The sequence below is a fragment of the Trachemys scripta genome, chromosome 4 (assembly GCF_013100865.1).
Source record: "Trachemys scripta elegans isolate TJP31775 chromosome 4, CAS_Tse_1.0, whole genome shotgun sequence".
Lineage (NCBI taxonomy): Eukaryota > Metazoa > Chordata > Testudines > Emydidae > Trachemys > Trachemys scripta.
Window position 1 is genome coordinate 127,656,861 of NC_048301.1, and position 27,660 is coordinate 127,684,520.

At 51.2% G+C, this 27,660-nt stretch overlaps 1 protein-coding gene across 3 annotated transcripts in view; it reads left to right on the forward strand.

The window, feature by feature from the left end:
• Window positions 1-27,660, forward strand: part of PACSIN1 (protein kinase C and casein kinase substrate in neurons 1) — a 60,282-nt gene that overhangs the window by 2,347 nt on the left and 30,275 nt on the right. Inside the window, exon 1 of one of the 3 annotated variants that reach the window (XM_034767424.1) lies at window positions 2,926-3,109. The exons of 1 other annotated variant lie outside the window; for it this stretch is intronic. The gene's annotated coding sequence lies outside the window, so the exon portion shown is untranslated. Of the gene's footprint in view, window positions 1-2,925; window positions 3,110-18,221; window positions 18,419-27,660 lie in introns of those variants that run through there. One more of the 3 variants, XM_034767423.1, reaches the window with a different exon arrangement.

Consider the following 27,660-nt stretch of genomic DNA (forward strand, 5'->3'; position numbering starts at 1 on the left):
GGGTCTCTTCAGCCACGTTTGCGGATGCAATAAAACCAACTGAGTGAATTCTTTACCTCTCAGGGCGCATACCTATGGTCTCTCGAGACTGAAGGATGCCTACTACTACATCATTTATAATAATGCTAAGCAGTACTCACCTACATTCGCTAGAGGTATTTCTGCTGCTTTCTGCAACTCCCGTTCTTGTTGTACAGAGATGAAAAAATAAGGGACATCCCTTATACTAAGGGCCTGTCGGCAACCCAAAGCGAGAGGTGTGGGAGCTCGTCACATAGCAAACTTCATTGCCCCTTAGTCTGCTGGTTACACTACAGAACTTCATGGGTGTTGTTTTATACTGGCCATGTACGGGATTTGGGGGTTTTTTGAGTACAGACACTGGGTCAGCTTCTGCTCTTGGCTACTGCAGTGTATTGAAAACTGTGTCCAAATTACAAGCTGTCACTTTATGTTTCGGGGTTTTTCCTGCTCCCGCTTCCTGGCTAAGGGGCTCTGTGGGGAAGTGTGCAATCTGGGCCAAGCAGCAGTCTGTTTGCAGGCAGACAGCTTTGAATAAGGTGGGATGAGTTGTTCCTCTCTGGCGTTCTCTCTGTGTTTTATCCTTCCGAATGGTAAGAAATAAAGTTGTGTTATGTTGTAAACTTCCAGCAAGAGTATTTATATTTTTCTCTGACTTATCTGTTTGTATGATGTGAACATAGCAGTTTCTGCGGCATAAAACCGTAGCAATGCCACTGACTTCACTGGATTTACATCGGGGAGAGAACAGAATTCTCCCTACAGACTTTAAGAGGTGCTGCTAACCATTTTGTAGGCTTTACTTTCTATTCTCCAAACACAGCTACACCCATCTTCCTCTTAAGTATTAAGAGTAATGCAGCCAACAGGTCTCTCCTGTACTGGGGAGAATTATAATCAAAACTACCACTAGAGGGCATTAAAAATACTATTGTTCAGATTCTCCTCTCACCTGTGGAGCAGTTGCTTGCAATCATCACCAGCAGAATGATTTCCTCATGTTTAATGTAGTTGTAGCCATGCCAATCCCAGGATATTAGAGAGACAAGGTGGGTGACATAATATCTTTTAAAAAAAACAAGGAGTCCTTGTGGCACCTTAGAGACTAACAAATGTATTTGGGTATAAGCTTTCGTGGGCTAGTTCTAGCCCACAAAAGCTTATGCCCAAATACATTTGTTAGTCTCTAAGGTGCCACAAGGACTCCTCGTTTTTTTTTGCTGGTGCAGACTAACACAGCTACCACTGAAATAATATCTTTTATTGGACCAACTTCTTTTGGTGAGCGAGACAAGCCTTCGAGCACACAGAGCTCTGAAGAAGAAGAGCTCCGTGTGGCTCGAAAGCTTGTCTCTCTCACCAACAGAAGCTGGTCCAAGAAAAGATATTACCTCACCCACCTTGTCTTCCTGATATTTAGTCATGTAAATATAAATAGGAAATGCCTATTTGCATATTCAGTCCCCCAGTTTGTGCACATATCATGGGTGGCTGAAGCCTGGCTGTTCACTTCCCTGCATCGAGCACAGTTATTTATACATATGGAGAGTAAAACGCTGCTCTGGCATGTTGGTAGTTTTTCACACCCTCTTTGAACAGGTGTAGGGGGCTCCACAAGAAGCCAGGCCACAGAGCCAGGCCCTGCACGTGCAGGTGTAGGCGTGTATGCATTTTTGCACATTGACCTTGGAGCTATGCGTGTAAATACCTGGCCTCCAGAATGTAACGCTGCACCTAGTTGCATAGTAGTTGATTTCACAGGGTGAACAGCAAGATTGATTTCCCTTCCTGGTCAATACTGAGCTCACCTAAATCATTATTTACTGCTTGGGCCAATAAATATTGCAGTTCCCCTCACCCGAAGACAAAAGAACACATTGTGCACTCTGTCAGCTAGCACAATCCTACTGATTTCCCTGGGCTGCATTGGAGTAAGGGAGAGCAGAATTTGGCCTAGCCCCTGCTTATTGTCCATTACATTTGATTCATGGTCCAGAATTCCTGACCCAAACAACTGACAATGATGCAAGGGAGATAACGCCAGGTCCGGGGGGTGACAGAGCGAGGTCTGACCCCAGGGGATGAAGGGAGGATGAGAGCTGCTCTCTGGCTCTGAATCCACCATCTCTACAAGGCAGAGTAGCACTAGGAGGGATCAGGGTCTATTTACACTGTATATCTTACAGTAGCCCCAGGAACAGAGAAATCGATCTAAGCAAGGGAGAGAACTGTGCATGGCTTGGAAAGCAGGATAGTGGGGATAAGAGGGCCAATCTTAAGGATGAGAAATGACAGTAAATGTTTGGGGTCCCGAGATTTAGATCAAAGCTGGGCCCCACAGCAGAATGAGTGGAACTGGAAGGGGTGGCCACGTCCCACCCATTCTCCCTCTGCCTGCACAGAGGGGACTGGAGGGAGGCTTCATCAGGTGCTAGTGAAAGCTGGTCTGGGAGCTGAGACTCTGACCATGAGGGGGAGGGAGCAAGAGGTGTGGGAGAGGGAGCAGGGTGGGGTGATGGGGAATAAGGGAATGGGCGAGGAAAGGAGAGACGGGGGAGAAAGAGAGTGCGAGTGAGAAAATGAGGGGAGGGCAATGGGAATAGAAGGAAAGTAAAAGTACGTGAGGACAAAGAGAGCGAGGGAAAAGGAAAAGGGAGCAGCAGGAAGGAGAGAGAAAGTGAGGGAGAGAGATAGTGAAAGGGAACTGTATGTGAGAGGGAGAAAAGGAGGGAGGGGGGACCGTCCCACCCAGGAAAGGCAGAGAGCGGCTCTAAGCTTATTCACTGCCTTTTCTGCAGTACTGTTTTCACCTTGTGCTGCCGGGCGAGTCATCATGCAGGGCCCAGGCGGGGATTGGCTGGCTAAAAATGCCTCTCTAATCTCCGTGCTGATCTTTACCCCCCTCCTCCCCATCTGCTGTGACCTTCCTGCCAATGTGCAGAGCGAGAGAAGAACCCAGTAGACGTCCCTGGCAGCTGGATCCTATACAGTAGGGGAGGCAGCCAGCCTGCAGGGCCTTCTGCCTGACAGGTGCTGAGACCTCGCCTTTCCACCAGCCTCCCATGGTCTCCGCTGTCACTCCTCGAAGGTACGTCATGGGCTGCGCTCTGATCCCTTGTGGGCAGCGGGATAGGACCGTGGTTTGGGGCTGGCATGTCGGGCTTTTTAACCGGTGACTACACTGGCATGCCACGCTAACCTTGGCTGGGATGAGGGGCCAGGATTGGCGGGTGTGTGTATGTGGGTGTGTGGCTTGCACATTCCTCCAGTCGATCTGCTCTGCGACTCGCCCTAGAAAATGCCTGGGAAGGGAAAGAGGAGGCTAAGGGAGGCCTGTAACTTTCCACTGGGATGGGCTGGTGTCGGGTGGCTGCGGAGAGCCATTAAACGGGGTCAGGTCCTGCTCCTAATCATGGAGCAGCTGGCATTTCATTCCTGTCCACACAGGTGAGTGCAGGAGTAAGACACATGGGGGCAGCTCCACTTGTGTTTCCACTACACAGGCCTGTGCAGCAGGGGATTTCCTGCTCTGTTGTCTGAAATTGCTTGGGGCTGCTCAGCTCAGAGGCCATTTACCTTACCCACTTTGTGGCCTCCCAGAGTCTTTGCTGGCCTGAAAATGATCTAAGGTCCCAAGGCTCAGATATACGTGGAGCATTGTAACACTTCAATAAAGGGGCCAAAGACATAAAATGACAATGAAGGATGTGTTGTCATAGGGGCTACATCTATAAGACACTTACAGGACTCCAGTAGGAGCTGTGTGCACTCAGCACCTGGCAGCATCAGGCCTATAATGATTGTAGAAGGAGTCTACATAACTTATAAAATATGTAGTATGTAATATCTACCATGGACAGTATTACATAGTGTGTACTAAGAACAATGGACTGTATATTATGCACCATGAATCACACATGGAGCCTGTAAGATGTTATCTAGAGTCAAATTCTGGAAAGTGCTGGTTAGAAAACCCCACACATCAACCTCGGGGACTCAAGGATGGGATGGGACTGTCCCTATTATGGCTTCCCCTGCAGAGACCCCTCTGCACACTCCCACCCTGACACGAGCAGAAGAGCAGGACCTTGAGATCACAGGGAAGGATCTGCATATTTATGTGACTATGCCCCTGATCCATCAACAGCCCATGCAAACAGATTATTCCAGGGGGAAGGGGCTGTTGCTGGCTGGGATACAGGCACCCAAATGCTGATCTTGCAGCAGACACATGCACTTTTGTGGGGCCATTTTCCATAGGACCAGAATTTGGTCCATAGTGCTGCACAAGTGGTATCCAACCCCCCACCTTTTTGGATGGCTGTAATTATGGTTTGTTCTCTCCTTTCTCCTGGGCACCATCTCAGAGGCGAAAAGCTGGCCCCGTTTTGAGATCAGCTGTTCTGCAGTTAGGAAGTAGTCATCTGTGAGCATTCCAGAATCTGGAATTCTCTCAGGTTGCTACCTCTTTACATTCCCAGTCACACAGAACATAGGAAACAGACTAGAAACAAAAACTGTGTGAAACTGACCAGGCCAGGTTCCTGTCACAGCTGAGCAAAGCACACAGGAAACAAACAGCACGGATGGTGATGAGTATCTAGATTTTTAAAGTTCCTTCAGTTTGCGTTAGGCCTTGTTGGCATCTGGTCTGCACTTGTTTTGCATGCCTGCTTCATGCCAGATTGGTTCAAGCTACATGACTTTGCCACTTACACCCTGGTGTAAATCATACAGCCAGGGCTTAATCCTCACTTGCACCACCTTTCTGCCTCCCAGGATTCTGGGGCTGCCCAGAGGCTAAACCAGCTCAACATTGCCACAATCCAGCCCTGCTTGCATTCGTTTGATGCTCTGTCCCTTCCCTGGCCTGCCCCCTAGGTGGATTGGAGGAAGTACGTAGATTGCATGAAGCTGGAGCTGCACAGAGGGGACTCAACCTGAACGGAGGCTCTGGCACTAGGTATAAGAGACCATTGAATTGGGCCCCTGATTTCTGAACCAGACAAAGTCCCATATTAAGGCTTTGGGGAGCCTAAAATTAGCCCCTCCCAAAATCTGGATTCGGACTGGTATTTTGAAGCCAGATTTGAGACGCTAAATGTAGAATTTAGGCACCTTTTGCTGTAGCCTGAGTTTGAGGCCTGGACCCAGTGGGTTGAACTGCGCTTTCTCTTTCACTAGTGCAAACTGACAGTAACTCCGCTGGAGTCACTGGGGTTACACAGGAGGAAGAATAGGCATGGGATGGGAATCAGGCTCAGTGTCTCTGATCACCTACGGATGGTGCAGCAGGGCTTACTTTGTGCCAGGGCTTGCCAGGGCTGAGCCCTGCCACCTCTAGGCTTGGCAGGTCAGAGCCCCGGCACCTTTGGGCTTGCTGCATGTGTTATGAATGTAAAAACATGGCTTGAGCCCTGGCACCTCTTTCATCACAAATTAAGCACTGTGGTTAAGTGAGCAGAATTGAAAGATCCAGGGCAGAACAGCTCTGCTAAGGCAAACAACTGGAAGACATTAAACAACCCAATAGACTAGGAAATTCCCCAGCTGTGCCGGCAGTGGAGGGAGATGACACAAAAGAGATCAGCAGAAAATCCCCATCACTCCTCACCCTAGGCAGCTGCAGCAGGTACGAACTTCCCAGGCTCCCATGTCAGGCTGTCTTTGGCTGTCTGGTCTCCCTAGGCTGGCTTTGGTATTCCATCTCCGTTTCCAGTATCAGAAAACCCCATCTCCTGAGAATTGTTGTCTAGAGACTCTACGGCCTAGACATGTCAGCTGAATGCGGGTGCAGGCTCTGGCTGTAATCTGAACTGGCTTCTCCAGTGACACATTAGGCTCCGTCTTCAGGCTGCAGCCTGTATCAGAGACTCCAGGGTGCATTACTGCCTGCTGCTTAGTATCCACGGGCTCTCACTGGGCCAGTATCACATATCCCGGATCGGTGCTGCTGACTCATGCTTAACACACACAGGCTGCAAGTGCAGGTAGTATTAGCAGCTGTCCTCTGTGGCAGGTGTAACCAAGGGGAGCCATTATCACTCTCCTTTCACACCAATACTGCTGCAGCGTTTGCTCTGGGATATCTGTGTGGAGCAGGAGCTGGTAGAGGAATCATCAGGGTCTCTCTGTGCACACACAGCAGGTGTGTGGAGTGAGGAGAGCACTCTGTGCCACTGCGCTGGGAGCGCTGATTCCTTGCTGGCCAATGGCAGTGCTGCTAGGCCTTTATGTTCTCCAAGTCACTGGCCACACACGGTGCTACCCATTCACCTTCTCTGCCCTGTTTGTAAGAAGCTGGCAGTAATTGTCTGCAATACCCTCCCCCAGGTAACATGCCTATTGGGAAAGGGCTAAGCAGGTTCTACCGACTCACTATTGCAGGTAGTTACCTCCTTTGATATAAGGGAGATGGGTGTGGCTCTCTGAGGAGAGAGCAGGATCTAGGGTGTGGGCTGAGCCATCCTAAGGGAGGAGCCCTGGGAGCAGGCAGGCAGGCCGGCCTGGGGAGAAGGTCTGAGCTGATCTTGATATTCTATTACTGTTACTTCCTTCACGAATAAAGCCAAAGCCCAGGCAGGAGGTGAGTTTGTACTTGACGCGGTGTGTGGGCTGTGTTTATAGATCAGGTTGGGAAAGGCACCTGCACGCACTCTTCTTAATGGTACAGACTCCTTTAGCTACTTTGCTTTACAAATGCATGTCACTTCCACCTATTCATGGCAAAGATTATCCATTTGCTCTGTTATTGATGCTACTACTGCGGCTATAGAAATGTGATAGCTCTCAAATAGAGAGATGCTGGTGGAGTCTGAGGACACTACCTGGACTGGCCTTTGGGGTTAAGACTTTACCAAGTCATCCTGGTTGAAATTCACAGCCTCTCTACCTCTCGTACTGACTTGGCCCCCATCGCTGAAGTATCTGAGTGCCTCCCAGCCTCTAGTATAATTATGCTCCTAACCCCTGCAAGCAGAGCAGGGCTATTGTCTGCATAGTACAGATGGGGAACTGAGGCACAGAGACTGAATGACTTGCCCAAGGTCACACAGGGGGGCCTATAAACTCTGGCTCCCCAAACCTAGGCCACTACCCTCCCCCCCCCCCCCCACTTGCACGCAGACTCCAAGCAAATGGGCTTTGTACAGGGAGATTCAATGGAGCTGGGCAGAGACAGGCAGGATGCAGGGCAGCCGTAGACTGTTGTCTGAAATAGTAGCCACTCCCCATTTACATTGCCTTCATCTGAGTTTCCAGGCACTGGATCCCTCTAAGTGTAGTTTGAGTGAACACTGGGACAGCCACTTCAGGCCCCACCTCCCTGCTGCCCGAGGAGATGGCTTGCTCAGGCAGTGCCATGGCTGGGAACTGGAAAAGGGAGCAAGAAGAGTCCTCTGAGGAAGATTAAAGCAACAAGATCATCAGCTCAGCCATAACAGCTGCCTGGTGAAATGGTGCTGACCAACCTGCTGGGCTGGGACCTTCCTGTCCCTTATCTGAGCTGTCTCCTCCAGTTGACAAGTGCCTGTCACAATGGGTCAGGCCAGCCGACCTGATCTTTTTCAACCATGTTTGCCTTGGCCTTGTTTCCTGGAGGACTGGTGATTAATAGGTGGCTTGTGCTGATAAAGCTGCCCAGGGAGGCAGGATAGACTTAATAGTAAAAGCATTGCGAAACGCACGCTAGGTGGTTGCTGTGCATTATGGGAAACTATCAATTAGCTACGTGTGTGAGAGAGAAAGAATGAGTGAGTAACAGAAGAAGAGAGAAAGGCCGGGGGAGAGCAGCAAAGAGATAAAGAGAATGAGAAAGACACAGAGAAGATGTGTCTACGCTAAGAGCCTGGAATTGCACCAGGTCTGAATTTAGCCCTAGGTGGAAACCGCTGCTGAGATGTTAATGGCCCTAAGCGTCTGGTTCCTGAACCTCTCCAGCTCGTCCCTCACAGAATCATTCTGGCACATCCACGCACCATGCATCCGCCAGCCATGGCTGCTCTCAGTGCATTTTCAGACTCACGAAGCACCTCTCCAACAGCACCTGGTGTTGCTTCGGAGAGCAAGGATCAGATGTAGTTTCCAGGTGGAAGGCAAGGCATTGTAGGATGAAGCTGGGAGAACTGGCTGACCCAGAGCAACTGGAATGTGCCTATCTCCTTGTGCACACTAGGAAGAAAACTTTACAGACAGCACTGTCTGTGCCAGATCTAATCTAAAGACTTTGTCCCAGGTGTTGCAACCAGCAAATACAATTGATGTTTGTGAAATGCCTAGGAGGGCTGTTGTGTGCGGATACAAGGGTCGGGCACAGAGATCAAGGTGCTCCAGTGGTTTGCTGCTGTGCCTCTTTAAATAACACAGACAGGCCCCGAAGAAGAAAGAAAGAGGCTCAATTTTCACTCCAAGAAGCATGACCCTTGCATGCTTAGCATCTTGGAGCAGAGTTTTCAGCCCAGTAGTGCTCTCCGAAAGCCCTAAAGGCATCTGGGTGTGACAGAAATCACTAACCAACTCTCCCGCAGTATAGGCTACCTTTAGGTTTCTCCTATGCGTGGAAAGGTGGCTAGTGAACCATGCTAGCTGGGAAAGGCATGACGTCTGCAGCACAGTGCCCGGCTATGCCACGGACACAGATCTGGGAGCAACCGAGCGAGGTTCTCTGCTCCTCAGGAGGGTGAGCGGTGCAGCACCCCCTGTATGTCTCAGTGAACCGAGCCATATTTCAGCAGCTTCGCACGATGCTAAGTGCTCCTTTGCCTGCATGGAAGGGGCACACTGTAAGGTCAGGTACGAGCAATGCAGGCAGAGCTGGGATTTTTTGATTCCAGAATTGGCTTGTCCCAGCCTGGAAGGAAACGCTTTCCAGACCAACCCGGCGACCTGCTTTGCCACACAGCAGACAACCAGGGCTCAGAGTGTGAATTTAAGGCCTTCTTCCTGCCCCATTCAAGCCAATGAGAGCTTTGCTGAAAGCAGGATGAAGCACTTAGTGTTAGTGAAATGGGCCAGATTAGCAGCCCTGAAGATCAGAGTCCCCTGCCCATGGAGCTGATACAGTACAGGCAGGTGGCTGGACAGATTCCTCTATGCTGACTCCACCACTCACCTGTTATCCCTGTGCTGTCCGCGCTGGGTATTGACTGTACCTCACGCTTCACTTGCAATAGACACATGGCTTAGAGCAGCCAAGCAGCTTGGTGGCCAGCGTGCTGCCGGCGCTGCATAAATCATGCATCATAAATAGCAACCTGCCCCATGTGCCAGGGGAGCAGTGGGACATGGAGAGGTCTCATGGTTACAGTTGCCGAGGAACCACCTCCTCCGCTCGCTTGATATCCAGAGACCGGCAAGGACCTACGTGGGAGAGAGGGTGGAGAAGGAGGAGCTGAAAACCAGCCCTGTGATTCCCATGCTAATCTGGGGATTTCTTCAAACTGCAACGTACTGCCCCTGTGCGTGCCCCTCTGTCCACCGCCGCTTTCCTTTCCTTCGTGAAAATAAATCACAGCTCTGGATCAGCTGTGGCAGCCAAGTCCAGCATGCAATTGCTTGGTGGCCTGTGGGAAATAAGTTTGGGGAGTCTCTGTCCAGCTCTGAGTGGGACAAAAGTTCCCGTGGCTAAACACGTCTCTGCCTTCGGGACTGACTGACCTCTTTGTTGGCAGTCCCAGCAGACAGGTCAAGGAAGGGGACTGACCTGCCCTCTAGCGTTGGTTCTTCCAGATCAGGGTTGAGGTCTGTTGCCCTGAAATAAGCTCACCAAGCCTGACCTGCAAGCATAGGCATAGTTTGACTTCTATATTTGGGGGGGTACAGCTCCAGCCAGGCCAATGGGGCCATGCGTGGAGGGGGAGGGGACAAATTCCATGCCTGCCCAAGGCTTCCATTCCCCAACACCCTCCAACTATGCCCAGGCCTGCAAGCATCCCCAGCTCAGCGCCTTTGCACCTGATTTTCAGAAGTACCAAGCACCTAACTCCACTAGGCATGAAGGGGAGCTGTGGGTGCTCCGTGCTGCCGCTGAGAACTATGCCCAAAGTGCCTCACGTTGGGCACTCAAAAACTCAGCACCCAAAATCAGAGGCCACTTTCAGCCATGCTTAGCCTTAGTCCTCTGGGGAAACACAAGAGGAGCTGGAACAAATCTTGCTTCCTAGCATCACTAACATGAGGGGCCTTGGATTTTGGCCCAGGCATTTGACCAAGAGTCCCTTTGGAACAAAGGAGAAGCTGTACCCAGCTGTAAGGCCTTGTATACGCAGGGCCCATTGTCTCACTGACGGGCGCTGCGAGGATCTGCATTGCACTGGCATGCTGCGCTTTGCAAGTATAAACACTGCTGGAGCGTGATGGAGTTCATTTTATTCCTGTCAGCAACTATGACACACAGGCCATGGGATGCCAGGGCAGGATGGTTTGTGGTACTGGGGAGATAATGTTTACAATCTCGCTCCAGACTGAGACCTCCAAACTCATTGCACGTGTGATCTAACCCAGGCTTTGACAGCTGAAAAGTTAGCACTGTGCCTCAGCACCCCTCTGCGTCCTACCACTTTACCCCGCAGGGATATTTGCCTTCCTTGAGTTTTCTCCCCCCTTGCTTCTGCCAGTGGCAGCGGGGCCTTAGTTCACAGGAAACTTCAAGCTGGGAAGTCCGACTGCAGCCATGTTGGCAGCATTTTTTTGCAAAGCGAGGCTGGAACCTGTCAGTTTGTGGGAGGGTAACACCGTGGCGCTGTCAGACAGGCATTGGTGAATCTGCCAGCCCCTTTCCTCTTTAGATCGGGACTGAACTAGGTCAGCCTGGGAGCTGCTTTTGGGCAACACATAAAACAGTGTCATGACTACTCATGATCATTACAGATCCCATGGCACTTTCTGCAGGAGTAGGAGTGCTAATCCCAGCATGCCACTCAAATTCCAGTTCAGGCCTTCCCGCTCTGCTTCCCTTAATGATCTCTCTGCATGTCCTAAACTGGTGATCTGCCTTGCTATATGTGGTTAAAAAGCCTCTGCATCCCACCCGAGAGGTGGCTGCATTTTGGTGGGGAATGAAGTGCCTCCTATATCTCTTACCTGTTTCACAAGGGAGTTACGCGACTAAACTGCTAAGTGCTTTGAGATCCTTGGAAGAGAGATGTTATAAAATGTGCTAAAAACTTTCATTATAATCACAACTCAACAGCAAGGTATCCTGCCCATCCTCATACATAGGACAGACACCCCTACCTTCCCCCACACTGTGTACCTGCTGCTCAATTGCCATATATGGGCCAGGAGGGGAGGTGGAAGTTATTACTTATGATTTATTTGTATTGCGGAACTGCCTAGGAGTCCCAGTCATGGACCAGGACCCCATTGTGCTAGAGGTTCCGATCTGAGTACTGTACAGCATGGGTAAAGGGACAGAGTTTATGTTGGTGTGGAAATGGGAGTGGGCAGGCTGGGGCAGCAGGGCAGTCTAGTGGATAGTGCATAAACCCAGAAGTCAGGAAACCCAGCTCTGGCCCTGCTACATTGTGTGGTGCTGGGTGAGTTCCTTTACCTCCGTGCCTATATTTCTCCTTCTATGCTTTCCGATCTACAGCTAGAAAGTGTTCTTTCTACCCACAGAAGTGCTAAGTATTATTACTGAGGGCACATTAAGTTTGACAGGGCAAGAATGGGAGCCTGTTATAGAACGCAGATAGGAGATGGGGGTAAGGGGCAGAGTTAAGGTTAACTGAGAAGGCCCTGCTGCTGCTGTGATTAATTTCTCTGTGCTAATTTTGCATTCAAAAGATTAAAAAAAAATACTTTTGCTGGAAATAAACACATGCAAGCTTCAAATGGGAGTCAGGCCCCTAACCTGCTTTGGCGCTTTTGGGAATCCCACAAGGCACCAACTTGCATCTTTAGGTGCCTAAATACCTTTGTCAACCTGACCCCTTAAGAAGCAAGCAGTTTGCAAATCAAGGGCTTAGTTTACCATTGCCCTGCACCTTAGGCCATCATTTTCACCATTGCAAAGTGCAGGGCCGGCTACAGGTTTTTTGCCGGCCCAAGCAAAAAAAAAAAAAAGGCCGGAGTGCCGCTGCCAAAGCAAAAAAAAAAGAATGCTGCCCCTTGAGAAGTGCTGCCCCAAGCACATGCTTGGGATGCTGCTGCCTAGAGCCGGCCCTGGCAAAGTGTGTGCAAAACACAACCGTTCTGGTGAACATCACTGCATAAGGCCCAGGCCAACAGAACCCGAGCCTAGGTCCCCCCAGCAGGAATCGGTAGCAGAGCTGAGATCTTGGGCACTAAGCGAGTTTCCTTTCCAGCCCTCACAAACACAGAGCATTGTGCAGCCAGCCGCTTTGCCAGAAAAAATCGAGTCCTTTGTGTCCCAGGCCGTGCCCCGGAAGGAGCTCTGGAGGATGCCTTTAGGGCTGGTTATTAGCAAACAAAAGGCAGATTGTTTTGGTGGGGGCCAGGCTTCTGGCAGCACCTGCACAGCGCCAGAGCCCTTCACAATGGCTCGCTTTCTGAGTAATCGCTGCAGCGGGCCCAATTATCAGCTGTTCCTAATTAGAGATGCAAATAGCCCTGCGTTTGCATTTTTGCTGCAAGAGGGAGAGGGCTCTTGGGATCTGCAGCTGGCTGTGCACATCCTTGGCTGGAAGATGGAGGCGGCTCAGGGAGAAGGGCAGCACGGTCCCAGAATAACCCCAGGGGCCCTAGAGTCACCCACAGCGTGATATGCTCCGTACTGAGTGCCGTACGGAGCATGCGCAGCCTTCGCCCCTGGATTTATGGCAAGTCCTGGGCTGTGTTCTCTTGTCTCCTGACTGCAGGATCAAATGGGAGGCAGAGCTGAGGGTGGCAGAGATGGGAAAAGAGTCAGCCCAGATCATCTGTCACTGCTGCCCATGTCATGCATCTCTTAGACATTCTAGGATGGCACGTTTGAAGAATAAATCAGACCGGTGTTAGAGGAGTCCATGTAAGGTTCATTATTTGGGGTGCAGCCTGCCTCCTCATCACGCCTTCCCTTCCTCCTTGACCCACGCACCCAGACAGCAGCAGAGCCTGAACACCCATGTTAAACTGGGGACTGCCTTACAGATCAGGGCCTGCCACTGGGCTGGCGTTCCCTGTGGGCCAGGGGTCTCAGAAGCTGGAGTATGAACCTCCTCCTCCCCCTCTCCTATCCTGCCCTCTTGGGAAGCTGACCCAGTAACTGGGCTAAGGAGGAAGTTGTGCGTGAGTCACTGTTGGCAAACAAACCAAACTCGTCCCCACCCCTCTGGTGCCTGAATTCCACCTTCATTAAGTAGGTTCCATTATGTGGCAGCCCCTGCCCCGGCCAGTCATATGGTGGTAACCTGAGCACCCCTAAAAGGAGCTAGTTTTGCCTGAGCTTTGGCAAGGTGTGGAGTCAGTTGGTGAAGCTCTGGCAATATGGCAGGGCTGGACCTGTGCCTGTGTGGACTCCAAGATTTACTCATACAATTCAACCCATGCAGTGAAGTCTTCCCATATGGTTCTGTGCTGTCTGTCTTGAGCTGAGGCCCCCCTGCAATACCAGTTCCAGAATCCCCTCCCCAACAGATCTGCCAATGCACCTCACTCCTGCCCTGCAGCTCCCCCTGCTAAACCAGTCTCGTGCCCAACCACAAGCATGTGCCGAGGGTTGTAGACTGGGAAGGCATCCTCTGGGAGAAGGGAACCAGGCCACAGCAATACCCAGAGGAAAGCCTGCTCTGAGAAGGCTCATCACCCAACCCTAAGTTCCTCCTGCTTCCTGGCTAGGTGACACACTTCTGCTGCCAGCCCTTGGTCCTCCTCACCACAGAAGATTAAATCCATGAAGCCGGAGTCACCTTACAGCAAGGTGCAGTCTCCCAAGCCAGAGGCTGTGGAACAAAGCGGCGGCTGTATGGCCAAACGGCAGTGTGGTGCGCAGCCCCTAGCCCTGGCAGTTCACAGTGGAGACATTGAGAGTGAATACAAAGAGTATAGCGCAGGGAGGTGGACTGAGGATCCAAATCAGTGAGGAAAAAGCTCAGAGCAAACCCTGCGTGGCCTGAGCAGTGACATTCCCCAGGAAAGTGACGGTATACAAGTAGCCTCTTCTGCCCAGTACTGCTCTTTGTCGTGTATCTTCATCTCAGATCTCTGGCTCTACTGATCCAATGGAGCCTTTGCTGGCCTTAGCAACCCACCTATGGGAAAGGGAACTCCATTCTACTCTGCCGCCTGTGTCGAACTGGCCAATAACTTCTCATTTCAGAATCTCCATGGCTGGTGATGGCGGGAGTGGCAAATAGAACCCGGTGGAGTTTGTTAAAGAATTTGTTAAATCTCGCTAACCCTGGGACCCTAACCCAGATCTGTAATTGACCAACGAAGCCACACTCTGTCAGGTTTGCAACATCACCTCACGCCCACTAGGGACTTCACTAGTGCTGTGTAGGTGCCCAGATTCTACAATGATGGGCAGCAGTATAAAACCCTAAGATAAATCGATTCCTTGGAATAACGGTATTTTACATTTCTAAAGCACCTTTCATCCTGAAAGATCCTCAAACACTTGATATACGCTATATGCCTAGTGCTGCTGAAATGCAGCCACCTCTGGGGAGGAGAGTAGCCGCCGGAGGAAAGAGGGAAGTGCAAGTCAAGGACACCGGCTTGTATGCATTTGTGTGTGTGTGTGTGTGTGTGTGTGTTTTGAGTGAATCTGAAATGAGGAGGCTGGGAAAGGGGAGGCCAGCTGAAGGGTGCTGAAGACAGAGAGGCCCACTCATTAGGAAGTCAAATGTGCTCTTTGGAAGAAAGATGAGACTGCGATTGAGAAAGGAGCCACACAGTAACTCTGGCCATCTGAACAGCTTCCTTACTGCAGCTGCTTCCCGGGGCAGCTTCTATTACTCAGCCTAAAATGCCAGCCAGCCTCTTACTAGTTTTAATGTCCTGTGTGCCTCCCGTTAGCCAGGCTGGAACATGAAAGAGAGGCATTAAAGCAGCTTTAGAGCAGAGGGGACATTGTCCCAGCTCCTGTCTCCAGCAGAACATCTTCCCTCCATGGGTCTCAGCCCCTCTCGCCAGGGTTCACCCTGCCACTAGGGCTAGCCCCTATGGCCCAATCCCAGCCTGGTGTATTGGCTCCTTGTTTGGAAGGTGGATTCTGTAGGCTTCTGGTGGAGTCTCCTTGCTTTGTTCTCTTTTGTGCCTCTCGGTCCCTCTGTGGGCCCCACTCCTTTGGCTGGTGAAGTGGGCTGGCTTGACATCCCGGGATGCCTCTGCACATCCACAGAGGAGGTTCAGCCTGGGCAGCAGCAGGGCAAACTTCCCCAGCGGCACCCCCTGTTCGTGTGCTGGCCTGAAGGAACCATCTCTAGAGCTCTAGAGGACCGGATGTGACAATGGGGGCACCCGTGCATTGGGATCAGGACTCAGACCCACCAAGCTCGCTTCACACAGGCTACCAAGCAGCCATCAGATGGTCATAAAATTTCCTCGATACCAGCTTGATCTGGATTCACACTTGCGATTTAAAGAGACAACATTCTCTCTAGCCTATTACCAATCCCCTGAGCTACACAGGCCCCTTTTCACTGTGCCTGTGCCTGGGGGAAGAGGAACCAGCGTCGCTTCCTCTGGCACATGTACCGGGTTATTCACAGGAGGGGCTGTTGTTTCCTGCATACATTCACATGCCTTAACGCAGATAAGTGACATCAGTGATGAGGCTGCATATCAGATTCTCCCAACAGATGGCTCTGGTTTGGGTCTCCCTCAGTAACGCTTTAAAGGCATCTGATGGGTCTTTCTATCTGCAGCAGACCCAGAGCTGCCCACTGAATAAGGCTCCTCCTGCAGCCTGGCTGCCGATTCCCATGCAGTAGGTGATATGATCCCTATTTACACTGTAACAGGAACCATGCTGGATCCGCTTGGAGAAAACAAGAGAGAGAGCGCGAGCGCATGCACTATAGGGAGTGGAGGGTGCTAAGGGAGCACCAGGAATGCTGCCTCTGGGACGTTGGCTCTCCTGGGAACAGAATACATGCTAACTGGCCCATGCTGCTGTTCTGATGGGATGTAATGCTGGGATCTAATAGATGCAAACCCCAGTGGCCCAGAACCCATTCCTGTCTTTCCTAGGTGCTTTGGAGGGAGGACAATGGGGATTGAAGGTAAAGAGGAGAGAAACAAGCAAGTTGAGGATCCTCAGTCCCTCAGACATAGGGCCCTGGGGTTCCTCACTGACTCTATATTAAGCTTCTGTAGACTGGGGAGGGAAAACTCCCTGCAGCACTATTCAGGGAAGAAAGGAACATGGTTTTCTCTGGCTCCCATTCCAGTAAAGAAATGCAGCCCCAATGCACCCAGCAACCAGTCTCCAGACAGGATTGGAGACGGGCCCCCAACTGAGACATCCGTGCACATTGGAGAAGCTTGGATCCAGGCCCAATTCTGTTTAGAGATGATTTTATTTATTGAGGGAGGCCTCCCTCTCCAAATATTGCCACTGGCCCTTTCACTCCAATCTGGGTAGCTGCAAAGGAAGGAACAGGCAGAGGGGATGTCACCTGCTGATAATGAGGCTGCACGGCTTGATGCTCCATTTCCACTCGTCTGGCTTCCTACATGGAAGACTTTAAGATGGAATCCCTACCCCCGGAGAGAGTTTATCCCTCTCTGCTCCCTTCCTGGCAAGATCTGATTAGAACTGCAAGCCAGACACGGAAGCAGGGCAGATTGTCACTGAGCGAGCTCTCTGGAGAGAAGAGAGTTCTGGCCTACCAGCATTAAACAAGGAGCTCAGATGCCTGTTCAGACCTATTGCTTGGTGCCTAGCACATGTGCACTTGGGATTCCCGGCACCTGTTGTAAATAGGGCACGAGCAATGCCTGCACTCTCCCTAGAGAACGTGTGTCTGGGACAAAACTAACCTGATGTTGCAGTACCTTCAAACAGCAGAAGCCATACACTAGGTCTTAACGCTAACAGCCACGGTCAGGCAGAGATGGGGTGCTAAGAGTCCCAGACCTCCCAAAATGCTGAGGAACACAGCAGGGTTTCTAAATTGTCTCACTGGTGGTGGAAGGTCCAAGTTCCCCCCTTTTTAAGGCCGATCGCTAGGTGTATTTAGCAATGCTGATGCACCAGGAGGATCATGAAATAAAGTGATGACCAGGGGTCAGACGGGGCACTGGATCAGTTCACTGTGATTTCCCCATGGAGACATTTGTTAAAATGCCTTAGGTCAGAGGTGAAAGGCGTTTGGTGGGTTTCAGCGTAGCTCTCCATGAGCCTTTGGCTAGATCACAAGAACTACGATGACCTCTGGGATAACTGGGCAAAGCCGGCAGGCTCTGGGCAGGATAGGCCTACGGCTGGAATAGCAGAGGATGCTGAGAGTCAGCATTAAGGTGCATTTGTAGAGCTGTGTGGGCACAGGACTGGTTCAGCAGATCAGGACAGAAGTTGAGTTGGGAGGCCAGGACTAGAATGTCGGGGTAGCACAGGTCATGAATAATGTGCATAGGCAGAGCTCCCTGTCTGTGCAGATGTTCAAGGAGGTGAATTGATATAGCTGCATAAAGGGAACTGTGCGGAGTGCATAATCTGTCCATGCCTGGCAGTAACCAGTGATCGATTCATCCCTTCCTTACCACGGCTCGAAAATTCATCCGATTAGTGCAATGCAATAAACCCAAACAGGTCAGAACTCATCATTCCATTCCCCTCCATTTGCAGCTGTGGATTGCCTGAGTGCGTTTTTCATTTTTAACTACTGGGTTTGCACACATGCAAGCCAATGTGAGTGTGAAGGTGGCTCATGGGTGCACGGCAGGGTGAGCATGGTCATACAGACAGACACACACACAACCAGGGCAAGCATGAAGGCTGTGCATTTACACATGCTCATGTGAGCATCAACTTCACACATGCATGAGGAGGAGGGTCACACGCGTGTGCATACACGCCAGTGTGAGGGGCACACGTGTGCACACACGCCAGTGTGAGGGTCTCAGCAGCACTTGTGACTGCTGCGCACGTGTGCAGTGCCCGAGGATGCGGGTGCGCACGGCGGATGGCACCTGGGCCCGCTGGGGGGCCTGGAGGGGCGAGAACCCGCGCGTGGCCGGGGCTCGCTGGAGGTACTGAGCATTACCCAGTTGCCATGGAAACCAGCAGAAGGAGGTGGGCGGCTGCGGGAGGAGGCAGGCAGGGAGGGAGGGAGCGCGCGCCTCGCCTGCAGTCCTGGCGCGGCTGCTTCATTGCGAGCTCGGCCGGCGGACGCAGGAGCCTGGCGCCCCGAACCCTCCCTCTGCTCTGCTCTGCTCCCCCAGGCCTTGCTCCCGCCTTGCACCCTTCAGCAGGCGGCGGCTGCTCTATGCGCGGACGGGGACGCCCCAGGTAAGCGCCTCGCCTTCGGCAGGGAAATGCACCGTGGGGCCCCCCTCTCTACGCGCCGGGCTGCTGGCCAAGGGAGCAAAGGTCCCTGTGGTGCTCGCTGCAGCCGGAATGGGGGAGGGTGTCCAGCTGTCCCAGCAGCGAGCTGGCAGGACCCGCTGTGCTGCAGCTGGGCACCTTTCTCCCCCCCCCTAAAAAAACCCTGGAGATTGGGGGGGGGGGGGAGACAAGGATTGGGCTTTCTCCTGCAGTGACCTCCCTGCTCGGACTGTAGTTTTGCAAAAGGGATGCTGCATCCCCGTCCCCCACCCCCTCCCTACAGTGGAGACACACGGGTCTGGTTCCCACCTGCCAGTTTCTACCTGCAGCACCGGAGCGGTGGCCAGGCTGCGGTTCATGCATCGCGGGAAAAGGGCGGGGGAGGAAATCTGCTAAGGCCAGGTCTCCCCCTCCCTCTCTCAGCTTCCCAAAAGCCAGTTGCCGGGGAAGGGATGGGGAGAGCGGGTTCTAAGAGGAGATGGAGCAGCTTGCAGCCCTGGGGAGGGGGATCTGGTCTGGCACCTGGCAGGCAGCTTGCAGGAAGGGCTCCTGGTTTCTTTTCCTGAGGGTAGGTGTTGCAGTGGCTGGTATTCCTAATTATAATGATAAATATTTTGCTCCGATACTGATCTTTCTACTCAGGCTCTCTCTGCACTATCTTCTGTAGAAGACACCTCCCTTCTTCATTTCCACCCCCCCCCCCCCCCCCACACACACACACACTGGTTACCCCCATCCCTCACAGCTCCCCCTGCACCCTGCTTTCCTTTGAACCATGCCCCTCAATCCTCTCTGAACCAATCCCAGCCAGCAGCCTCTGGCCAAGAAAGGTTTGGTAGGAGCCCTTTCTGAGCTGGTTATCACCCCTCAAGCAGCCAGCAGGGGTTGCCAGTGAGTAGTGAGGTCTCCTGCCAGGGTAGAGCGGGCTGGCTCTGCAAACAGCAGTTCCCAGCCCTTGCCAGTCTGGCCCAGGGAGCAAGAGGCCACATCTGGGAAGGGAAGCTGGTTTGAATGCCAGAGGGCAGGACACAAGTTTACCCAGAAAGCCCTGGGTGTTCAGCATGCTGCACTGAAGCTGAACAGATGGAAGACCATGTTCATTCCTGTGCCACACAGAGAAGGGAAAGCCATGGGATGGACTAGTCAGAACGGGGGCCTGTCCCGACTGCTGCATCCTACAGAGGAGGGAATAGGCCAGGTGCTTACAGAGGGGGTGGCCAGGCTCCAATTCACAGGTCTGAGAGCAAGTTGGGATCCTCAAAATCTGCTTATTGCTCTGCCATTGACTCCACGGGCCAATCATGTCACTGCTCAGTGCCTCAGTTTCCCCATCTATAAACCAGAGATACTTCCCCCTCTGTCACGGGGGTTTGTGAGGATTAACCGAACCCTGGCCCCTAAACCTGCCCCATCTCTACTAGCAAAGCTACCATCATCCGTGCTCCTTCAGACTCACAGCACCCTTCACCCCTCCCCCTCCTTCCCCTCCCACGTTAACACCATCAACACCAGATTCCTACACAAAATCCCTTCCTGCCCCAGGCTTTGTCCAACAAAACCCTAGTCCTAGCCCTGATTCGTCTTTCACCTCCAGTACTGCAGCCTCCTCCCTGCCCCAGCTTTCCCAACCCCAGCCCATCTGGAAGGCAGTTCTGACAACTTCCAGCCCCATCTCAAATCCTTACGCTGCTTCCCCCTCACCGTGGTCCTTGTCCTCACCTGCAAAGCCCGACACAATGCATCCCCTTCTCTCTCCCCGACCTTGTCTCCTTTGACTCCCCATTCGATCCTTTCACTCCACAGAAAAGCAGTTAAATTAACCACCCCTCTGTATTCTCCTCCTACAACCATCTTCCACCTGTCCCCCTGCTCCTGGGCACACCCCCACCATTCCTGACCTGATCTGCTGTGCCTTCAATCTCTCTTTGGAACAGTGAGCCTGATTCCCCTCACCTTTACGGTGATGTAAATGAGGAGTGAGTCCACAGCGCTCCACTGGGGGCACTGAGAGCAGAGTCAGGCCACTTTTCCCGTGAGGACACCAAACCCTCTGAGTCTGTGTGCATGAAGGAAGGTAAAAAGAGACTCTCCATGCTGTGATAATGTGGCCTAGGGGGTAGAGCATTGGACTGGACCTCAGGAGCCCTGTGCTCTATTCCTTGGTCAGCCACTGACCTGCTGGGTGACCTTGAGCAAGTCCTATCCCTGTGCCTCAGTTTCCCTCTCTGTAAAATGGGGAAACTGATCCTTTGTAAAGTGCTTTGAGATTTACTAACGAAAAAAAGCACAGTGTAAGAGCTAGGTATTATTATTATTATTATACATCCAGAACCACCACAGTGCTGCCAACTCTCAATTTTATCACAAGTCTCACGGTATTTGGTGATTGATTTAAAACCCCCAGCTCCTGGAGTCATATGATTTCTTGAAACTCTTTCATTTTAAATGAAGCTAAAGTAAGTTTTTAGCCCTCCTGGTTGCCGAGAAAAGCTTGTAAACATGACCCTTAAAGTCTCAGAAACCAGAAGACAAATAACCAGAACCCACATATTTGTTTTTCTAAATCTTATGATTTTTAAGTCGGTCTCATTTTGGGAGGGCCTGACTCATGTTTGGGTACATTTCTCTACAGTCTTCATCCCTGGTAGTGTCTATGCACATCCCTGGTGCATCTCATCATCACTTAGACTGTAAATTCTTCTGGACAGAGACCTTGTCTTTCTTTGATCTGTGAAGTGACATGCACATTTATGGAAAGATTGCAAAGAGCTCTGAGATCCCTGGAAGAAAGTGTTGGTAGGTCTCCTGTATTCAGAACAATAATGCTTAACCCCGGGGAGAGCGAGAAGATGGATCTTCTTTTAGAGTGTGCAAAAACGTTTTGTGGCCAGGAGTTGAAGAAAATGCTTGTTGTTACCATGCTGAGTTTGTGGCATTGCTTCGAGTGATGCAGAGTGTGGGGTGGGGGTATGTGAACGCACACACACTCGATCTAATGTCACAATAGTCCTATCTGGAACTAGGGTACATGGATCTCTAAAGGAATCTCTTTAGAAGGTGCTCTAGCTTAGGGAATTCTCCGTGCCTCACAAACCCTGCCATCATGAAAGTGATCACCTGGGATAGGGACACAATGAAGTTCCCATGGTGAAGACGTGGTCCTTGGTGCAATACTAGTGGGTCCTATCAGACTGCCGTGGGTCCATTTAACAGACACACCTGGATTGGGCTTGTTTGTTTGCTTTGAAGAGGTAGCGGATGTAGTTGTCACAGCACCACTGGTATTAATTAGCCTCTTTGTCAGCAGATTGCCCCTGGTGATCTTAGGGGTGACCCCTTTCAAGTCAAAGGGCATTGGCAAGGCCACACTGGGGAAGCTTGCCCTGATGCCACCCATGCTGTACCTAGTTCTGTGATGGGAGAACTCCACCTGACAGGCTTTCACCAGCATAAAAAGGGAAACCATACCTGGTCTGGCTGTTGAAATTCATTTAGGGTGACAGGGGAGCAGGGATGCTCTGGGGATGCTGGTGAATTAATCCCATGAACAGAAAAGCTGCACCTCAAACAGGGGCCCCTTCCCTGCCGGTCCATGTTGATCACTCCGGTGGTTATAACTCTGCCCCGCTCCCTGTAGGTTTTTTATTTAGCTAATCAAACTGAGAGCCCTGGCCTGGAGAACAAATCCCAACCCTGCCTTTGCCACAGCTCCCACATGCAGTGCCGTGTAAATCAGGCATGTTTTCACTGGACTTTGCTGATATCTGCATAGCTTCCATGCGACACATCCCCAGCTGGTGTAAGTCAGCCTAGCTCCATTGACTTCTGTGGAACGATGGTGATTTGCACCACCCCAGAATCTGGCCCTATGTATTTTCAGTATGTGAACTCTCTTCAGAGAAATGCATGGCACATAAGTGGATTTCCACACCTTTCTTCTCCCCTGCCCCATCCCTAACATTGGGACAGTTTTCACCAGTGTGCACATATAGCAATAACAGGGCCAAATCCTGCCTTTATTGAAGGTAGGGGAAGTTTTGCCATTAACGCCAGAAGGAGCAGTTTGGGTCCCAGGAATACAACTGTGAGCAGGCCCCTTTCCCAACCTGCTCCGAAGCAAAGCCTCCATGGGGCATAGCGTCCAAACTCACCTCCTTCCTAGGCTTTGGCTTAATTAGCAGTAATTAGCTCTGCTCAAACCTTCGCCCAGTCTTGGTTGCTTCTCTCTTGAGGTTACTCAGCCCACATCCCCTTTCTCTCACAGATCCTCTTCTACCTGCCTTATATACAAGTGGCATATAGAGCCCCCTGCCTCTGTGTCAGCTAAGCCCACTAAACCTTTTCCCAACACGATCAATGCCTGCCAAAAGGATGGGATGTCTCAGCCAGCCTGTTATAAACCCCTTTATATTTATACAGCACCCTTCACCAGAAGGATCCCCAGGGACCTGGGCAACTGCAATCCCAATCCTGAAATTGTTGTATGCACAGAATTCCCATAGGCTCAGAGAAGATCAGCTGCAGAAATGACGATACACATAGGAATCTGTCACCCACCTCTGGGTTGGGGTACAGCAGCTGTTTAACAGCACACAGCAACACCACACAACAGTGCATAGGGAGCTGCCAAGAATGATCTGCCCATTTGAAACTGGAGGGAGAATGTAGATCATCGAACACACTGGAAGGCGACCAGGGCGCCAGGTTAACCCTGCTCTTGAAAATGGCGTAGAGACAAGGGGCCAGGACTTGTTTTTGGGACGCCTCCAGCAGCTCAGGATCCTCTAGGATGTTGTGGAGCCCTGGGTTCAGAATGAACTCCGGGCAGTACAGCACTGTGCTGTGGCAGTGGGCTCACTACTGACTCCGTGCACAGGGTGCTGTTTCTAGTCCACATCGAAGCCAATAGCTCTCTGCTCAGCCTGGCAGTTTCAGAGCAGGCTCTGAGCAGTAGAAGCAGAAGCAGATGGCCAGAGGTGCGGGAGGGAGAATGGGACAGTGAGGTTGACTTATCCTTTAACACCCAGCCTCCATCTTCCGCTCTCCGTATTTTATTCTCCTCTGCCCTCTTGGGATCTCTCCTATTCCTTTCCTATGTTCTCTCTCTCTCCCCCTCCCATTGCTCGTGCCATGTCGCTGCTCAGATTTATGTTTCGTCTTGCGGAAGTCACTACACATAGGGCCATTTAGCTCATTTGCCAGCTGTCTGCCAGCGTGACGGAACCACTTACACACAGCTCTTCCCTGGCTTCGTGAGCCCGGGCGGGGAGTTCTGAGAAAGGCAGATGCTGGCGTGGGCAGTCCCCCACCACGAGAGTCTTTGGGGGGGGGGATGAGAACGGGCAGTGCATCTTCTTGCTCCTAAAGGACCCGCATCACAGCCATTGATTTCATGGCTGTGGCTCATGCCTTAAGACTGAAGAGTCCCACCCTGAAATATGAAAATGGAGGGCCAAAGCAGTGCTGAGCAAACCTCCTGTGGGTTTAGATGAGCCCCTAACTGTTCCTGATCCAGAGTCCACGGACCTCAGTGGGCTTGGGCTCCAGGACACCTGATACACAGTGCCAGTGGGGAGCCGAACAGACAGGGTGGCCACGGTAAGTGGGGAAGGCAACAGGGCTGTAATTCCAGCCTACCTGGCTTACCAGGCAGGTCATTCAGAGCAGGATACAGTAAAGCAGCTGTGAACCACAGTGATACTCCTCCCAAGGGAAGGGCGCTATGAAGGGAGAGCCCAGCAGGAATCCCAGAACCCAGAGGAGTCCTGGACAGCAAACTAAGAGATAGGTTGTGCCCATCACCCAATGTCTCGCATGACTTAGTGCTTCCTAGGGCCTGAGTCCAGAGCTGATGGCTACAAGCCCTGCTCCCAGCAGATGCCTCTGCACTGGCTGCCAGTGTCTCCCCTTGTCAGGGTTAGCATTGCCTCTCTGTGCCACAGTCACAGCAGATTCTAGCCCAGGCCTCTGCATTTATGCCTTTTCTCCCTCCTGACTTGACGGGGTGATAGGACCCAGGTGTTTAATGGGAATCTCCAGGGTCTGCAACACTGGGTCAAGACGTCCCACGAGAACCAGGAAGGGAGCAGCAGCAGGGGAAATAGCAAGGACTGACCCAACTTTTCCCACCATCAAGTGAGTCAGTTTGAATTTTAGGCAGAGAATGGAGCTGCTGCTACTTCAATCTGAATCGGCCCATCCCTAGTCAAAATCCTTCACTGCTGAGCACCTTCTGTGTGCCTACAAACTCTGCCACCACCATTGTTAGTGTCATTATTTTGCCCACGGATGCCTTTCCATCTGTTGACACAGAGCGACAAGAAACGTAGGCGTGTGCACCCACACAGTTGGGGTTAAGCCATGTTGTATGTTTGCACATGTACAACATGGAGTTGGAAGTGGGTTCTATTCATGAACACGCCCGCTGGTTTCTTTCTGAGACAGCCTGTATTTAAACAGGATAAAAATCATGTTTAGAGCTACAGGGTACAGTTTTCCAGAGTGCCATAGCGACTTTCACCCTGCCCGGTGTTACCAAGAATCCCTTTGAGTGTTCAAGGAGGCAAGTGGACTTTTTAACCAGTTGTGCTGTTCACCTGTTTTCTGCACCTCACTCAGTTTGAATCATTAAACTCAGCTGATCAGTTTCTCCTTTGTTCCTAGTCAATTTCACTTTCTCTCAGTATTGTTTGTATTACAGTACCATCTAGAGGCCACACAACTGAGATCAGGACCTCCTCGCGCTAGGTTCTGTACATACACATAGTGAAACAGTCCCCGACTGAAGAGTTTCCAGTTTAAGTGGACAAAACAGACAGCGGGTGGGAGAAAGGAAATATTATCCCAATTTTACTGGCACAAAGAGATGTAGGGCCAGATTTCCACTTACTTAGCACCCAGCATGCTGCACTCTTTTGAAAGTGCAGCCCCAAATAATTTGCCCAGGGAGGCTGTGGCAGAGCTAGGAATTGAACCTAGATCTCCTGAGTCCCACGCCAGTGCTTTAACCCCAAAGCTCAGCCTTCCTCTCTGCTGCTTGTAGGCTAGCCCTGCGCCCTAGTGTGCATATGTGTATGTGTACACACCGTTTTCAGTTAAAGTAATTCAAATGCTTCTATTTAATATTAAATCCCAACAAAACTGTATATTTTACAAAGCCAAAATCCAAGACAAACTATCTGGCAAGGACCATTTTTCACTTGTTCCTTAAGACAATTGTTTGTTTCTAATTTCCAAAGCTCTTAATGATGATCCTGCTGGGAACCACCAAGTAACTAAAAGGCAACAGCATGGAACAAATTAGCATTTCTTCTTGCGTTCTGATATTTAACTAACAAATGAAGTATTTGGAGCCCATGTAGCCAAGTTGCAGGCACTGGGGTCATCACCACATTTTGTCTGAGTGATGTTTTGAGTTTAACCAGTGGATAAAACTAAAGGGTTTATTTCAGTTTTTTTTTCAACAAGGAAGCCTCATTAGCAAAGGTTCTCTGGGGTCTCTGTTATGTGTTTATGTGCAATTATATTTGGAAGCCACTAGATATCACCACGTGCCGGCTAGAGCACCACATGGAGTGCAGCTTCTAGTAAACAACGAAGACTGAGCTGGAACTCAAGCTGTGTGGAAGCCTGTTGAAGTTTTCTCTAATAAACGTCTATTTAAGGAGATCTGCTACTCCATATATCAGGAGTCTGTGGAGGTCTTGCTAGTGATCCACAGGCTTAAATATTGTGAGGACCAGGCAATGGGGGCCTGGGGTGATAGGAAGGGAAACTAGGGTACTGACACAGGGGACTGTAATGCACTAATTGCATATATAAATGCATGATGTTGGTTTCTAGTGACTGGGTGGACCACATGATACCATCTAAGGTCTCAGATGGTACAGGCTTGTGTTTTTGGAGCAGAAGGACCAGGTTCTACACCCCTGTCCACACGTAGTTGTGGTTTATATAGCAGTTTGTTACAGTGGGTGTCAGTGACTGGGACATAGGCAATCATGCCTAAGGTTTACAGTCAGAAGTCCAGCATTAGAGTCAAGGGTCTTATACAGAATCAGATGTCGGAGCCAAAGTCAGGAATCAGAGCCAAGGGTCAAGACTATGTTACCTGGCGCGAAGCAAGGCCGACCATGCATGTACAGGTGCTATCGCAGACAGACACTTTAAACAACCAGGGCACTACTCCTGGGCTAGGGCTTAAGAGATGATCTGCTGACTCTTCCAACCAATCAGGTGGTTTAGCCAATCAGGCAGCCTACTACTGGCCAGCTGTGTTCATTAGCAATTGGCTGGGCTGCAGGTGCTGATTCCTGACGGTGGCCCTTACCCCTACTTAGCTGGGGAACCATCGTCATGCTCATTCTTCATTGCTTCCCTCCTCTCCCCCACCCCCAGTTACAAGGGTCAGATGTTCTTCCATGTCCCTACTTTTGGTTCACTAGTTACTACTTCCCATTCTGCCCTTCCCAACTTAATAGTCACATAGGTAGAACTAGAGATGGGCCTGAGCTAAATCCCATGTCTATTTGCCGTCTCTTGTTTTATACTTAGATTGTAAGCTCTGTGGTGCAGGGGGACGTCTTTTTGTTCTGTGTGTGGAGAGCGCCTAGCACAGTGGGGTTCTGGGCCATGAGAGGGGCTCCTAGGCGGTACAGGACATCATAAATAATAGTAATAATCCCAACACTGAACTTTGGGGTGCTTATAACTGCTTGTGATTTGATGGGAGCAGTTGGGATCAGTGACCCGCTGCTGGGCTGCCGCTGCCCATCTCACCCTGCAGCACAGACTGTGGTCCGTGCTCATCTATCTTCCCTTGCTCGGTGATACCTGCCGATTTTGTGGGCCGAGCCCATCTGTAGCGGGAACTCAAAAACTATCCATCTGTTCTTACTTCCCGGACAGAGCCGGAGAAAAGCATAAGCTCCCCAGAGTGCCTGGAGAGGGTGGCAGTTTCTTCCTGACCCTTGTCAGTGATCATCTTGGGCCCTGAAGCATGAGGACTGGTGTGGGGAAGGGCTCAGATCCAGATCGCATTGCATTAGAACTCCCATGCACAAGTTGAAGGGTGTCTGGGCCTGTGGTGCCTTCTCCCCAGGCAGAAAGCTTGGCCCCATGCTTCTGCCCCACTCCATCCAGGCTCATGGCTCCTCCCTGCACAGCAGCGGCAAAGTACTTTCCTTGCAGTAGGCTGGATTGAGACT